This window comes from Zosterops lateralis, assembly GCF_965231275.1.
Source record: "Zosterops lateralis genome assembly, chromosome: 1".
Lineage (NCBI taxonomy): Eukaryota > Metazoa > Chordata > Aves > Passeriformes > Zosteropidae > Zosterops > Zosterops lateralis.
The window spans coordinates 69,773,251-69,788,943 of NC_139762.1; the positions used below are offsets into that span (position 1 = coordinate 69,773,251).

Sequence of the window (15,693 nt, forward strand, 5' to 3'; positions counted from 1 at the left end):
GGCTATGCCCTGTGGCTCCTCATTTACTGTGAAGTTCCTCTGCGTGGCTTCACTTTTTTGGGAGGAGATGTCTGGTCCCCGGGGTGGGAAGCAGCAGCTCCTATGTTTGGCTGGCACTGCCTGGAAGCCAGGCCTGCAGGCATACACAGGTACTTCATTTCAAAAGAGATGCCTCAAAGTCTATGTGAACCTGGGATTTACTCTCTGGTGACTCAGGGTGCATTTTAATTAGTGGGTGCCAGTTTCTAGAGCAGTGAAAGTCCAATTCTTCTTTATAAGTCAGATTAAACAACAACAACCCCACAAAAAAAAAAAAAAAAAAAAAAAAAAAAAAAAAAAAAAAAAAAAAAAAAAAGCTGTGTCAGTTATCCACAGCAATATTGGAGAGGTGAATTTCCTCAGAGCATATGCCAAACTCCTCTCCCTGCTCACTCCTCTGGCCTTCTACTGTGGTTGCCAGATAATAAATATATTTTCCTGTTCTTGAATCTCTCCCTTCACAAATATTCTGTCCTTTCTCATGTCCTGAGGGAAGGAAATTCTCCAGAATGAGCCAGTCTTGTTGGGTCTCCTGGAAAACTTGTGGCTGCTAACTTTATGCCATAAAATAGAAGCAGTCAGGGGAGTCTCTTCAGTCCATGGGGATTTAATTGCAAATTCATGTAGCTAAGTGATGGAAGTTGGAAGCCCTCATCACAGATTTGACTTCTTAATGTCAGATTTGACTTCTTCTTGTAAGAACCAGGGAATGATCATGTCCAATCCTAACATAACAAAAATGAATAGGAGGATTTCAGAACACTATTACTCCTTGTGTCAACCTTTTAGTTTTATTTTAAACACTTGCAAATCCTGATGCTGTAGAACATTTTTTGACCAGCTCCATAAAGTAATTCACAACTTGAGAAAAACTGTCAGAAAAAACTCATGAGGTGATACATCTGGGAGACCACCAGGATTCAAGGGCAAGTGTCACCAAGAAGGCAATATGAAGGAAGTTTTGAGCAGTTTCTAGTTAATATGAAAATCAACAATCGTAACACCACATTGTGAGACCCTGAAGTAGCCTGACTCCTTCTTTTACATTATTTAGCAGAGGCTACATGGCTTTGGGGAAAAGTTAGCTCACACGTTCCTCTGGAATACAGGCTGGGCTTTGGGAAAGTGTGGGAAACACATGTAAATGTTTTTCACACACCAGCATATTTTACATTTAGAAGTGGAAGAAGAGAGAGTGAAACCACAGTGGGTGAATAGGTTTTGCTGCATCTGTGCTTCTCAGACATCCAAAACCAAGACATCCTGAGGAACTTACTAGGAATCTCTTTCTCCAGTGAAACAAGGCTTAATATCTAGTTTGGCCATACAAAGTAACAAGTTTGGCTGGTTGCCCAAAAGTTTTGATTAAACTGTTAATAAATTAAGCCTAAAGAGCAGCCAAAAATCACATCTCACTGCTGAAATTCATATATGATTGAAAAATCCTGTGGTTTGAAAGAGAAAGGAATGTTGTGCCAATTTAATGTTGTCTTTTGGACTGACACTTGTCTCTTCAGGTGAGGTTCTTCTGTCTCCTGCCCCTTGCTGGGGCAGAGTGGAAGAGGGCACAGACCTCCCTGTCCTCCCCCCAGCCCCTCACCTGGCTCATGCCACTTTTTTGCATTAGCAAGCTACAACCCCGAGTGGACCATGCCTCATTTCAGACAGAGGAAGACAAATCCAAGGCTCTCAGCCAGTTTCTAGGGATTAACAGGCATAAATAGCCCTGGAAATGCCTGGAGCTCAACTGACTCCTAAAAAGGAAAGAAAAAAGCAATCAAGGCTCCAACCCACCCTGTAAATTGCAGCACTAGCACGGAACTTACTTAAAGTTTCAAATTTGTGGTCCTTGAGTTTAAAAAGAGGTCTTCCACTGAGCAAAAAAATATGGGAGATGTTTTTCACATCTTGTAATATATTCTTGACAGGAACAGAGATAGGATTATACAACAGAGCAGTCCAATACAAACTGCGGTCTCCAAAAATTGAATCCCCAAACCTTGCACTGTGGGCCTTTCCTCTTTCCTGGCCAAAAATCCCTTTAGATGGATTAGCTTCTGAAGGCCCTTCATCTGCTAACAGAGACTTGGTCAGGTAGAGCTCACTGAATACCACAGAGACAGAGGTGCCTTTTGACAGTTTAAAAAAGAGAGGGTTGGGGGAAAAGGGACAAACGCAATTTTTGAAAGCTGGCGGAGACAACCTGCCCCCTTCCATAGACCACCACTTTTCACCTCTGAGCCAATTCTTTTTGCATAAATATGATCAACCAAAAAAAGATCAGGCTGGCAGAGCTTTAACTTTGGGACAAAAGGACACACTGATGTTATGTTTTGCTGTTTTCTTTGGTTTCTTTGTTGGGAGGGTGGGTTATTTTGTTCCTCCTAGTCTGAGCTCCAGTGATTCATCCATCTCCAAATGTTGACATTTTAACCCGATACAAATCCCCCTGCCTAGCTTTCAGTCTTTTCCATTTTCAGTTCAGATTTCCCTTGTGGACTTGCAATTCACTCTCAGATCATTAATATCCTTTGCTGGCAAATCCCTCTCTATGTACAGAGCAGGAGCGCTTGCTGCCAAATGATCTTCCTCCACCTTTTACTTCCAATGAGGAATGTAACCTCAGCTGCCTTTCAACATTTCCGGCTTCTATTTTTCTACCTATCATTCCTAGTTGCATAATGGCCACTTCACCTCAGCTATCAAGGTTCGTTATTACTGCTCACTCATTGCTGATGCTTGTCTGTAACCTCACTTTTTCTGGAGGGTTGGCAGGCAGGAGGCAAGACAGACTCAGGCCGCTGAGCACAGGCTTTTCTAAGGATCCAGGATGTGGCATAAGCCAAGAAAGCTCCCCCTCCTTCTGAAGAAATACGGACAGGGGGGAAAAGGAAAAAAAGTGAAGCAGCAAGCAACTCTCAAGACCAATTTAAGCAGAATGAATGGCTCTTTGTTCTCTAGGGCAGAGTTTGCATTTATATTTGCTGTGTTAGCCACGGTTGTGATTTAATTGCACATCTTAATGACTTTTGGTGTTTCCCTTAAAGACCCAGAAGCTGGAATCAAGGGAGTCCATAAGGCCCTTTGCATTCATTTAGAGCAGAAGGTAAATCTTACTTTTACAACAAAGAGGAAGAAAGTTCTCCCCAAAAGGCTCCAAAACCCAAAGGAAAATAAAAGAAAATTGACATTTGTTGTTTTTAAGAAGTCTCAGGATCTTTGAGCCACTCTCAGGAGTTTGGAAGGCCTGATGCTTTGATGCTCAAAATTGACAATGCTGCCTTTATATTGAGTGTGTCACCATGCACAAATTTGCTCAAGAAATTAGGAGTAAAGATTCATTCCATATGCTACACCAGCCCTTTCAACTTTTTCCTTGTTCTCTTGATGCAAGTGGCAGCAAGGAGAGAAGACAACTGCCCATCTCACCTTTGCTGCCTTTAGCACCTTTACTAGTCAGATTCTCATGACTCTCACCATGTACAAGAGAGGTGGTGTAAGCATATGTTGTACAGTGTGGAGATGTTTCAGTATTTAAACAGGAAGACACAAACACAGGATTTGGATTCACAGGAGAATTAGGCCAATGGATGATCTTTCACTCTTTCTCTGAGAGAGATCCTTCCCTGTAAACCAGTGCAGCCAAAGGCCCTGACCCTGTTCAGCCACACCACCAGTAATGCTGCTGTAACTTCAGTGGTGATCACTGTGGCAGGAAGCAGAGTGTAAGTGGATGATCTGTGTTCTCTACCTTGTGCATCTAGTTTGGCACATTTGTAACTTTCTTCAGCCTTTTGCTGTCCTTTACCCACTAACCTTCAAACAGATTCATCCCTGACTCTCTGGGCTGCTGGGGCTCACATTCACCTTTTTCAAGGGAGCTGGTCTCATTCCCTGTCCATGCCACAGATTTGTGCTGGTCCCTGTCAGCCTGAGGTGGGTTGGCAGTGATCTACCACCCAAGATCAGGGTCTGCTCAGAAAAGGCTGTGAAATTCTCACAGTAGTGGTGAAGCATCACATCTGGATGGCAGGGCTTTGTGACAGTATACATGTGGTCAGCATCAGGGAATGTTCAGACAGGACTGGAGAGGAGATGTGTGACCAAATCTGCAAGAGTAGTGGACTCAGGTCAACAACTTTGCACATCTGCTCCCCTGCTGCCTTTGGCTTGTTTGTCTACTTGCACTGTAAACTCTATAGGCGAAGGATTCTGTCTTAGCTATGGCTTAGGAGACCAGGATGAATAACAGCAGATGAATTTGGTCTCTGTACTTTTATGACCTTCCTTCTAAAAATTCTGCTAAATCCTCAGGCCAAACACAATACTGACAGGGTTCTTTGCTCGTACCCCCATCAGCATCATGTGCTTGCAGTAAGTCAGACTCCTGACTTTCCTTAAGGCTGAATTATGTCTACTTTTCTGCCATACTGCCTGTGGATCCTACCATCCTTTGACCCTCAAAAACAGGGATTTGCCTGATTTATACCATATTTCCATAACAAGTCTTCTCTGTTAACCTTTAATTTTATATATTTTTTTCTTATTTAAATTTTGATTGAAAGAATATGTAGCTCCAGCATTTTGGGGACTGAGGTGAAAACCTTTGGACTGACCTGAGACAGTGTTGTCGCACAGGGTCTTCAGCTGGTATGTAGAGAGAAGGTGAGTGCCAAATAACATTATTTTTGGAGTCTGGTGACTGCTACCTGTGTAGCAATGTTGTTAACCAGTTATCAAAGGAACACAGGGTCTGATTGTGGGATGGGAACTTCTGTCCTGGCTAGCAGGGAAAGCTGGGCACTGGTAACCTGCAGGTCATAGCCAAAATTTAATGACCTAACAACCAGTGAGGCTAATGGTGATCAAAGGTGTGGAAAGGGACAAGTGAGGAATTATTAGGAAGGACCCCATGCTCCTGTTATAGACGACACTGAGGTGACTGTTCCTGGTTGGCTACAGCGCCTACAGAATAAAAATGGTTTTGGAAAACCAGCACATACATAAGAAAGAGACTTGTGAGAACATATTTCATGTTCTGTGGTGAAAGACAGGAAAAGGCAACCCTACATTTTGTAGAGAACGTGGAGTGGGGGTTTGGACAGTCAGTCTAGAAGTACGTAGGTGAGGAGGCATTTGCTAGCAGTGATTTTTTCAGTTTGGCAAATGTAAAGCAAGAACCAATGGTTAGAAGGTGAACAAAATCAGACAAGAAGTGAGGTGTTGTTTTTTTTAAAATGCACCATAGTGCAAGAAGAAATCGATTGGGGGAGGTCTTATGTCACTGAAGATCAGATGAAGCCATCACAAAGTAATTTCTGGTTCTAATTAACCATTCATTTTCCATATGAATAAAGAAATGATAACATTATGGAACTTCAGACCTCCATTCTTGCTTTTTCAAGACAGAAACAGGACTTCTGTGTACAGGACAAAGAAAAAAATGAGTGTTTTATTGCACAAAGAACTAACCCTAGTAGTTGCCTAATTCTCTCACACCCATTCAAGACAGCAGAGGAGTACCCATGGTCCCACTTGTGTTCAGCTTCTTACAGGATCTCATTCTCAACACAAAAACCATATTCTATGTAGATTCTCATTTATAGCAGAAGTGTGCTAGTTTCTTCATGTTTTTCTACTCCTGTCAGCTGATTTACAGGCAAATCCTAAAGCCCATCAATCTTCTGTTTGTGTTCTGTGGGCGACCTAAAGCAGTGCTATTATTGCCAAAGGGAGAATGATGTAAAATGGCAGTAAGTAAAGAGCACTCCCAGCTGCACTCTACATATCCCCACAGCCGCCCTGGCCAGCCTCATATAGTGCAAACTCTCCAACCTTTTTCTGATTTCATAGCTCAGGCACTTCCCTGCATCCTTCTGCTCGGTATGCTAAGGACAGGCTGAGGATGGGGAGAGGTTGAAAGCTGCGCTCAGTGCAGTTTTTTCTCTGTAAATAATGTTTTATTAGTCAGAGGTATTTTAAAGGTCACCCGCCTCCACAAGCATTGGTTGGCACGGTGCTCCTTAAGAGGGATTTGGGCGCCGGCGGTTCAGCGTGAGAGGTGCCTTCCCAGAGCATCCCCTGCGGAGCGAGGCAGCCGCAGTGGCCGCTCAGCACAGCGCTGCTGGCCTCTGGTGGCCGCTCCGTGTCACCAGCCCTGCACGGCCACCGCCAGCGCTGAGCATCCCGGCCCCGGCAGCGCTGCAAGGGAACGGGCACCAGACCCGCACATCCTCCCTTAGAATGCTCCCCACTATGGGGGCATCGCCTTCCCGCCAGTACCAGCCCCGCCCTGGTGGTCCTGACAGACTGACTGACTGACTGACTGACAGCTTTGGCCCAGCTCAGGAAGGTGTTCACGGTCAGGACACAACTTCCTGCTGTTGCAGCAGTCACTGTTGCTTTTTGCTCTGACTACAAATGCCTGTGGGAGTAAGTCTGACATTTCAGGCCACCTGAATAGCTCTGGGACAGCACTTTCACTGGGGCAAAGATGGAAAAATTAACGAACTCTGACTATTCGAAAGTTTCTTCTCGTCCATGGAACATGAGCAATTGCAGGGATTAAAAGCAGAGTAGATCAAAGCTCCTTGCAATGGACATTTCTTAAGTCTGCACAAGTGAACCATGACAAAAAATAGAGCTGAAAGCAAAATGAAGAAACTTAGCAAATGTCAGTGCCAGTTAAATAATCTCCTTTCAGCAATCTGGTGGTTTGGCTTCCCCAGTGTCAGCCATGGCATGAGCTGTGTCAGTGAGGGATTAGAAACCCATGATGAACTGCCTGACAAAGCAGAGGGGTACAAGTAGCAGGTGACACGGCGATGCAGCAGGAATGCTCAGCTGACACAGTGAGGCCACCACACTTTTACGAGCCAAGACCCTGCCACCTGTCTCTAAATTATCCCCAAGACCACACAGACTGAAATGGGGTGAACACATTCAAGGTTCAGAACGGGGGTGTCTCGGTACTCCCTCTGTGAAAGCGTGAAAAATCCATGTTATTGGAGAACCGAGGTAATCCTGAAAGTGGCTGGCCCTGGTCTGTTTACAGTGGTCAGATGTCACGCCCACATAAGTCATGGAGATAGACAAAGATCAGAGTTCATGAAATAGTGACTGGGCACCTCAAGCAAAGAGAGGATGTGCCTGTAGATTAGCTGGTGAGGAGTGGACAGCTCTGGAAAAGAATGACTTTCATCCTGCCTTCCTCATCTCAGCCACAGTCTCAGTTCTGTGTCTCCAGGAGGCAGAAGTTTGTTGAGCCCTGGGGACAGCCCCACATCTGTGGTGGCAGTGCAGGTGTTCACTGTGCACCCACTGGAGATGGGCTCAAGCTGGAAGCCTGGGGATGGACACAGCCCACCCAGCACAGGAGAGGTGCTGCTGGGGGTGGTGGCCCTGCTGCTGCACCCAGAAGAGCCTCCACTCCAAATACAAGATGGCTCAGCTCCTGGATGAATTCCTACTTGCATGCAAGAGATGTGAGTCACCAGATGAAGTGATTTCCCCCCACTCACTTCTTTTTGGATGAGGAGGCTTCAAGAGAGGAATTTTGAAATATCCAGTCCCTTTTTCAAAAGCTTTCATTAAAACAGCCCATAAAGTTTCTCTTTAGGGAAAGTTTAGGAGACCTTTAAAGAAAAAAAATTAAAATGAAAATTCAGTTTTATTGAATGAATGGGCAGCACTGAAAATATTCAGAAAATTAAAATTAATTTGAAAATAATTAAAAATAAGAGAAGCTTAGTGTATGTTTCCAAGTTCTGGGTAATATTAAAATAGCACTTAAAAAACTGCAAAGGAAATTTACTGTGAGCAGGTGTTTGAAATAATTGGGGCAGAAAAAGGGTTGACTATTAATTAATGAAGAATTATGAATGTTCCTCGTTGGATTTTTTTTCCTGTAGTCAACATATTTTTAACCATATGAACTTAGGGAACACATTTTAAAAGTGTAGAGTTGCTTTACAGACACATACTGGGAGCTGAGCATTATTTTAGCCCCATTTATTTTATTTTTGCCAGAGGCATGCATTTAACAGGAGCTGTTGAGAGGACCAAGGTACTACAACAAAGTCTTCCTCGTCATTTTTAAGGCACAGATGTTAATATTTTCTGGATAAAAACTTTACACCAGGGCCAAAGGCACTGAAAACTAAAACACAGCAATGGGATTCAAGAAAGGCGAATGAAGAGCAAATGTGTAAGGCCTGGTCATGCATAGGACTCACTCTGGGCTGTCACCCTGAAAGACTTTCAGACACCTACTGATCTCCCCAGGGTCCTTTGCGGACAGATGCTGGAGCAGGGGTTTTGCCTGGGCTCACCAGCTAACCTGGGCTCCTGTTGAAAGGGCTGGTGGTCTTGGGGCTGCAAAGGGGCAGCCCCTGCATGTCCTGTGCTTGGCTACTGTAAAATTGTTCTCTAGTTGATTCCTTCAGCCTCCAATGCCAGCCAGATTGCAATGGCTTTGCTCCATGTCAGCCAGGAGCACAGAGCTCTCTGAGGAATGAATGCAACCCTTTGGCTGATTTAATTCGCAGCTCAATCAGGAGGGTGTGCACTTAGATCTCACACCTGCAAACTTCAGGTGCATCAAATACAGGCTGGTGTTAAATGAGAACCTTCCAGTGTAAGAAGCCAAAGTTGTTTCTCAAGTATGGTGCATGTCTCAAGTGCTGCAACCAGAACTGTGGGTAAACCAGCCAGGAAAAGTTCTGCTTACTGAATATAGGCCAGTGTCTGTCAGAGGTTGCTTCCTGATTTCTTACCCTGTAACCTTTTTCTCAATTTTTACTCTTGCTCTTTATTTTTTCACTAGCCAGCCCACTTGAAGTTTGGTTAAACTCTGTGGGAAACAATTATTCTGATTCCAGACTGTTTTGGTAGTCGATGAACTCCAAGATGGCACGAGGTTAAAGTGCAGCCCCCAGACAGTGATGCTGAATAGGCCAGTGGTGCAAGTGTGACAAATTAGGGACAAAAGTACACCAGGTCTCTTGAGTGACCAAACACCAGAAATTTCAGTAATTTCTAATTTCCTTCTTAGTAACCTGGTCTTATGGATTTCCAGCAAGACTGCAGTCAAGAGCACCTCAAGTCCCAGTTACTTGCAGAGAGAGCTGAGGGTTTCTTACAAATAGTGAATACAAACTGTGAGCTTGAGTCAAGCTTTGACGTTGGTAAATTTGTTTCCATGGAAATTACTTTTCTCTTCATGTATCTAGAGAAAGCAGTTGGGAAAAAGGCTACCTTTCTTTCTGTCACTAATATAAATGACAGGCACATTAAATACAGCAAACAAAAACCCTGGAGTAAACAAAATCAGCATTTATTCCTCATTCATCTTTTTACAAGACTGCTTCATGGTTTTCACAAAAGAACACATACCAGAGATACATGAGTTAATCTACAAAACCAGATATGCAAACCAAAGTGATAAGGTACATGAAAATCCACATGCTTCATGATTTAGTTGCCACATGCCTGTCCTCTAAATTCAAGGGAAGTTGCCGTGGGGTACAAAAACATTAGTTCTGACTCACCAAAATGAGATCACTAACTCTACAGACAGAGCTAAACAACATATTTACAAAGCACTATCTCTACCAGTCTTTATCTGAGTTTGAAACAGGTAGTTAGTTAGTTGTTCAGCTACCAAGCCTTCATGGAAGGTGAAACAGTCTAGCATTCCTACATGGATTCATACAGTGTTTAGTTTTATTCACAGGAGACACAAGAACAAGTACATATCAGTGATAAAAGTAGTAGATGAAGATGCATCATCCTCCTGGAAGGAGTTTAGAGCATTTGTGCTCATTCATCCATTCATCACTACTCTGGGTGCAAAACTGCATTTTGCACCGTGTATTTAAAGTCCAAAAGCTAGGAATTGCCCTTCTCACTGGATCCAGAGGAACATAATCCAGTGCTTCCAGGTCTCCATGAGTGGAGAAGAGCTGACAAATACCTCTTTTTCTCACAGTTCCTGGTGGGGGCTATTTTGCTGAAAGAGGTTGTCAGTGATTTATAGTGTCAGCATTAAACTAAAAATGCTAAAACAACTTGACTTTTACTGCAGCAATTTAATCACTACAGAAAAAGTGTTTCTTGATTGAGATTCCAATTAAAAAAGATTAGCATTCTTTTTATTTTTACTGATCAGGACTGGTGCAAAGTAGATATTTTTGTCAGGAAGGTGGTGTGGTTAAAGTGGGCTCTTCTACTACTCACATCACAAAACGTGGATCTAGCACTTCCCTTACTTTTTTCTGTGAGCTACTCTGTTATTCCTGGTTGGAATCAAGAATTTAGCTTGGCTTTAATTTTATTCAGCTTCTGACATTAGAGGGAATATAAAAACAAAATTAAAAAGCAGCTGCTCTTGTAATCTCCAGAGTGGATTATCCAGGTTGCCAACTGCTTATGCTGTGAGGGTACTCAGAGGAGCAACTGGCCACAGGCATTCACAAACATGGACATGATAGTATGGAGATCTTTCTGCAGAAGAGGTTTTTACCTACTTCATAATCTTCAGGATGTACAACATATAAAAACAGTTGAAAAACCACTAGTGTCCCATCTTGTGCCAAGTATATTTGCTTCTAATCTTGATGTCAGTCTTTGACTACTCAGGTTTATCTGACATCCAGTATATCTGCTGCATCTATAGGAGTGGGAATAACAGCATCCTGATTCTTAGGAGTGCCAGGTGATAGTTGTCATGTTCCCAGGATTTTATTTTTTAATTTTTACATGTCAGGAAGAATGCACAAAACAAGCACTTCTTCCCTCCCACCACAACTGATGTTTATGTTTTATGTCACCTACTCTTGAGGTACCAGCAGTCATCCTTGTCTGTCCATGAGCATACAGCTAAAAGGAATAACAGCAGCTAGAAAAGTGCCTTTCACACCCAAACCTGCTTACAAACACAGCAATTCACAGTCTCTAAATGCAATTACATAAGCCAATATTTACCAAAAATTACAAGCAAACTTACACAGATGTAGGTGACTTATTAGAACCTAGTAAGCTTAGTATTATTATGACCTAGTAGAAAATAAATTATGTGTCAAAATAATTTACCACAGCAGGCTTTAGCTATTAGTCATTACAGAACATATTTAAATTATAAAATCATAGAATCATAGAATAGTTTGAGTTGGACAGGACCTTTAAAGGTCATCTAGTCCAAACTTCCTGCAGAGAAAGGAGGCCTCCCATTTGATCAGGTTGCTTACAGCCCTGTCCAACTCAGCCTAGAATGTTTCCAGAGGTAGGGCAAAGTAAAAGAGAACCCAAACCAAACTTACACATGTGAGCACACACACAAAACAGCATGCTGCTCAAAGTGCAATGAGACACAATTAGGAAGCCACTAAAAAGAATCTGTCTCAAGCTATTATTTACTAAAATTGCAACAGCAGAAAAGATCACAGAATTACAGAATTTTTAGGATTGAAAGTGACCTCTGGAGCTCATCCAGTCCAACCCCCCTGCCAAGGCAGGGTCATCTAAAATAGGTGACACGGGAACATATCAAGAGGTGTTTGGAATGTCTCCAAAGAGGGAGACTGCATAATCCCCCTGGGCAGCCTGTTCCAGGCTCTGCCACCTTCAATGTAAAGAAGTTCTTTCTTATGTTGAGGTGGATACAAGACACAAATTAACATCTCTGGAGACATTTCTCTCAGGCACATTACTATACACAGCAGTGATGATTACACAGCAGTATAATGTTTTACCCTTGGTGACAGTAGGTAATGTACCTCCCTTTTGACTCAGTGCAGCAGATCCAGCATCTGTGGAGCAAAAATCAGAAGTGTGCTTGGGATTCTTTCCTCCTCCACTGGACACCTGCAGGCCCACTTGGGTTTAACCCTGGGCACCAAATGGCACCTTCAGTCACTGCAGAGACTTGCTCAGTCCAACCTCCTCTGACTGTCCCTCCCTCAAATTCACCCCTACTGCAGGAGCTGTTCCAAGAATGAAACAGTGAGACAATTCACAGACAAGACTCTAGAGCATGACCATCATTATATATGTTATTAAGAATGGAAGTTAAACGCCTTAATTGTGTTAGCACACTGCCTGGTTGCACAAGCCAGAGGCTGCTGAGGGGTCCCCTCCTCAACTTATGCCTAAATTCTCAAGGTGGGGGAAATAGGTCCAGCTCTTCTATCCTCCCATGCATTCCTATTTCTGACAGAGCACTGTGCAGATGAACTTGAGGGCTGTGCTCAACAGAGGCCACATTTTTGACAGCTCCTGGAGGATTTGTGGTTGACTTAGCACAACACACTCTAATACTGGGCTGATCTGCATGGCACTAACCTCTTAATTACTACTCAGATGTATACATCAGCAAATAATAAATCCTCTTAATTCAACTGAGCAACAAAGCAGAAAAGACTCTAGTCACACTATTATTTTGGTATAGTTAATAAGATTGAAAATTACTTGCAATTTATCCATGTAAAATCTACCAGAGGAAAAACAAAACCCTGATCCAATTCTACAATAATAGCCCCAGAGCGCATAAAGAGATCCTGTAATTACAGAGTGGTTTGCTGCATTTTAGCCTGATCATTGAGTTGTTTACTGTAAAAAAAGCTACAATATCTTGAAGACAGTCAGAACAAGAATGGGAACTCCAGCCTTAACAGAAAGGCAACTTTTCTATCCATTTTGACCAGGCAAGTATAAATGGTGACTAAAAACAAGCAGACCAGCTTCTACTTAAAAGTCATATGCTCATTTCTTGCTTTGAGACCACTCAGTCTTTTCCCAAAGAAACTTCAATTTCTGCTTGTCAAAGTTTACTTTAGTTAAGACTACAGATGAGGACTTGAAGCTGGCAGTGCTCTATATTGTATAAAAGATACATGGTGTGCCAGTGTGTGATAGCAGTGTTTGCAACCTCTCGTGCAATACATCAGTATTACTAAGATGTTGCAGCTGTAAGAAGCCCAGTCCATTTACAGGAGCAGTCTTAAGGGGTGTACTACAGTGATTTTAAAACATTGGATCAAACTGGCTGTAGAAAGTATGATGGCCATGATGTCCCATTAATGGGCCCCTTTCTACTTCAAAATGAAGGCTATCCAGAAAGGACAAAGGTGTGAGAAGCAATTCACTGCATGGTGATGAAAAATACTGTTGTGTCTTTATGTTGATCCCTTTTTTTAAAATGACAGAACTTAAATATATAAACATATGAAATGCATTGATAAATATATAGAGATAGCTATGTTAATATGTGGTTTGATCAGAACTGGATTAAGCAAAGACAATGTAAAGACACCACAAAAGCACAAATAAATAAAATACTCATTACAATTTGCATTTATGTAGTTCTGAAACCAAGCAGTAAGAAAGCCATATACAGCAGGGAGTAAGTCTCATTATTTTAACTTCAGAGCCTTGGCAACCTAGATTCACTTAATGATCAACCATAATCAAAAAATTTCAGGTGAAAAATTCAGCTGTTCTGACTCCCATTTTTTTTTTTTTTTATCTAGTAAAGAATCAGAAAGGCTTGGGAGTGAGATAAGAAAACTTTAGAAATACAGAGGATTTTTACTTGAGCCTGTACTCAGAGGTTATAATGAACAAAGCACTGACTCAGCTCTTTGCCAGTGGTCCTACTCAGTTAAATTAGCATTAAACAGATTAGCTGATATAAAATCACCCTCTGTTAAAATAACTCTGAATTATACTTGCATTTCAGAGAACAGGGTCTGCATGGGTACAAGTGAATAGTGCCTTGTTCTCTTTCTTATTTAATTAATCCAAGTGTATTTACAGCAAGCAGTAATTCATCAGGCTAAAAAATCCTGAAATGTACTGTATCACAGTTGCAGCAAATTCACTTATACACAAGGAAAGACTTATTTCTCCCTTCCACTGGTGTTACATTAACATGGCTTTAGCTGTGGTTGAGCTAATCCTTAACTCATTTTAGTGTGACAGGAAAAACAAACTTCAAATCTTCTACAGAAAGCAGCTTTAAATTTGCTGCAATTTTTTGGTGTTTTTTGGTTTTGTTTTGGTTTTTTTTTTAATTATTTGACTCCAGTGTCAAATGAACCTTGGCTACAGATATAACATAGTGACAGATTGCCTTCTGGGCTCAGATAAGAAACAGTGAATTTTACATGATAATTTAAACTTTAGGGAGCCTTTGATAAGTAAATACGGATATAAGACTAGATAGAGAAAAGTTCATTATGAAACCAAGCTAATGTAGCACTTGCAGGCATGGAGAACATGCTGCTCCAGAAGAAACACATTCCTGCAACCTGGAGAAATACTTTCCTTCTTTTAACAGCTGAATAAAGAAGCAGCTCCTCAATGCTGGGACTTGTCCTGCAACTAAAGTGCTGTTGGTCCATTTAGAAGTCTCAGTCATGGCAGGAGGGTAAAGCACCGAGACTGCTGATATTTTCAAATCTCTTAGCAGCAGTAACCACACAGCAGCTTTTCTGCAAAATAAACAAAACAAGAATCCAGTTAATTCAGCAGTATATTTTTTTTTCATTTGGTTAAGTGTTCTGGGATGACTACATGGTGGTTTCTTTGTGCATAAAGAAAAGAAAGCTGCACTGAATCTTCTTGCTTACAAAGGATTCTCACAAGCACCTTGTCTGTGAAATGTTTTATACAATATTAAAATGACAAGGCCTGTTTTTTAAGTGAAGAATTGATCCTGGAGTTCTCTCTTTAAATGCAGCTATTCTACTTTTTTTGCCTCTCTTGTCATATAGATCACAGTATGCAAAGGCATGCTGCAAACCTCTCCATTTATTTGTGTTACCACTGCAAGCATTTATAATGCCAGGTCTAAATCAGCTGGCGCTTGAGTGCATTATTTTGGGTTAAATATGGTAACCATACTACTTGCCTGATAAAAATAGCTAAAGGGATTCTTTAAAAATAAAGCACAGCTATGACTTTAGATCCACTCATTAAGTAAACTCAAATAAACTCCAAAAAGAAAAACACACACAGAGGAAATAACACTGCAAAAGCCAAACCCAGATTTTCCTGCGAGTTAGCTCATGGGTAGGTTACTGTGTTACAAAGCTATTAAAAGTTTATTTAAAAATAATTTTGACTGCTGTTGGACAGTCAATTTATCTTAAAGTTGACTTTGGTTGTAACAGAAAATTGTGTAATACAGTGCTTCCTGCATTACAGAGGGAGAATTTTCACCTTTTTGTTGTTGTGTTTGTTGCCACAAGTTAGTGGCTTGAAATAGGAAATCCAGATACAAACACTAATCTTGCAACAGGGCTGGAAAACCTGTTTAGAAAACTACTGCATGGAAGCACACAGGTGAGTGGACCAAAGCTTCATGGAATTTGTCTCAGTGAAATGAGGGTGAAGACTGAGGATCACAAAGGGGTATAAATTCCCACTGGATTTCTACTGCAGAAGTTGATGCTCAGATATTAGTGTATCAGGAAGTTATATGGCTTCAGAGAGTAAGTGGAATGTAATAATGGTACCTTTGTCCTTACTGGCTTCCACTGTATCATGGAAAGGCATCTTCATGTCTCTGAAATAGCTCAAGTACAGATCATTACCTTCTGTGTTACTACACTACACTGTAGAAAATCTGCTCTAATCTTAATTAATCAGAACAAA

General features: G+C 41.7%; 1 protein-coding gene across 2 annotated transcripts in view; it reads right to left on the minus strand.

Moving 5' to 3' along the window:
• Positions 1–9,357: 9,357 nt before the first annotated feature.
• The window catches only part of MYLK4 (myosin light chain kinase family member 4), an 81,631-nt gene continuing 75,295 nt past the window's right edge, over positions 9,358–15,693 (minus strand). For both annotated transcript variants that reach the window (XM_083854965.1, XM_083854964.1), the window contains one exon: positions 9,358–14,528. The gene's annotated coding sequence lies outside the window, so the exon portion shown is untranslated. The remainder of the gene's footprint in view (positions 14,529–15,693) is intronic.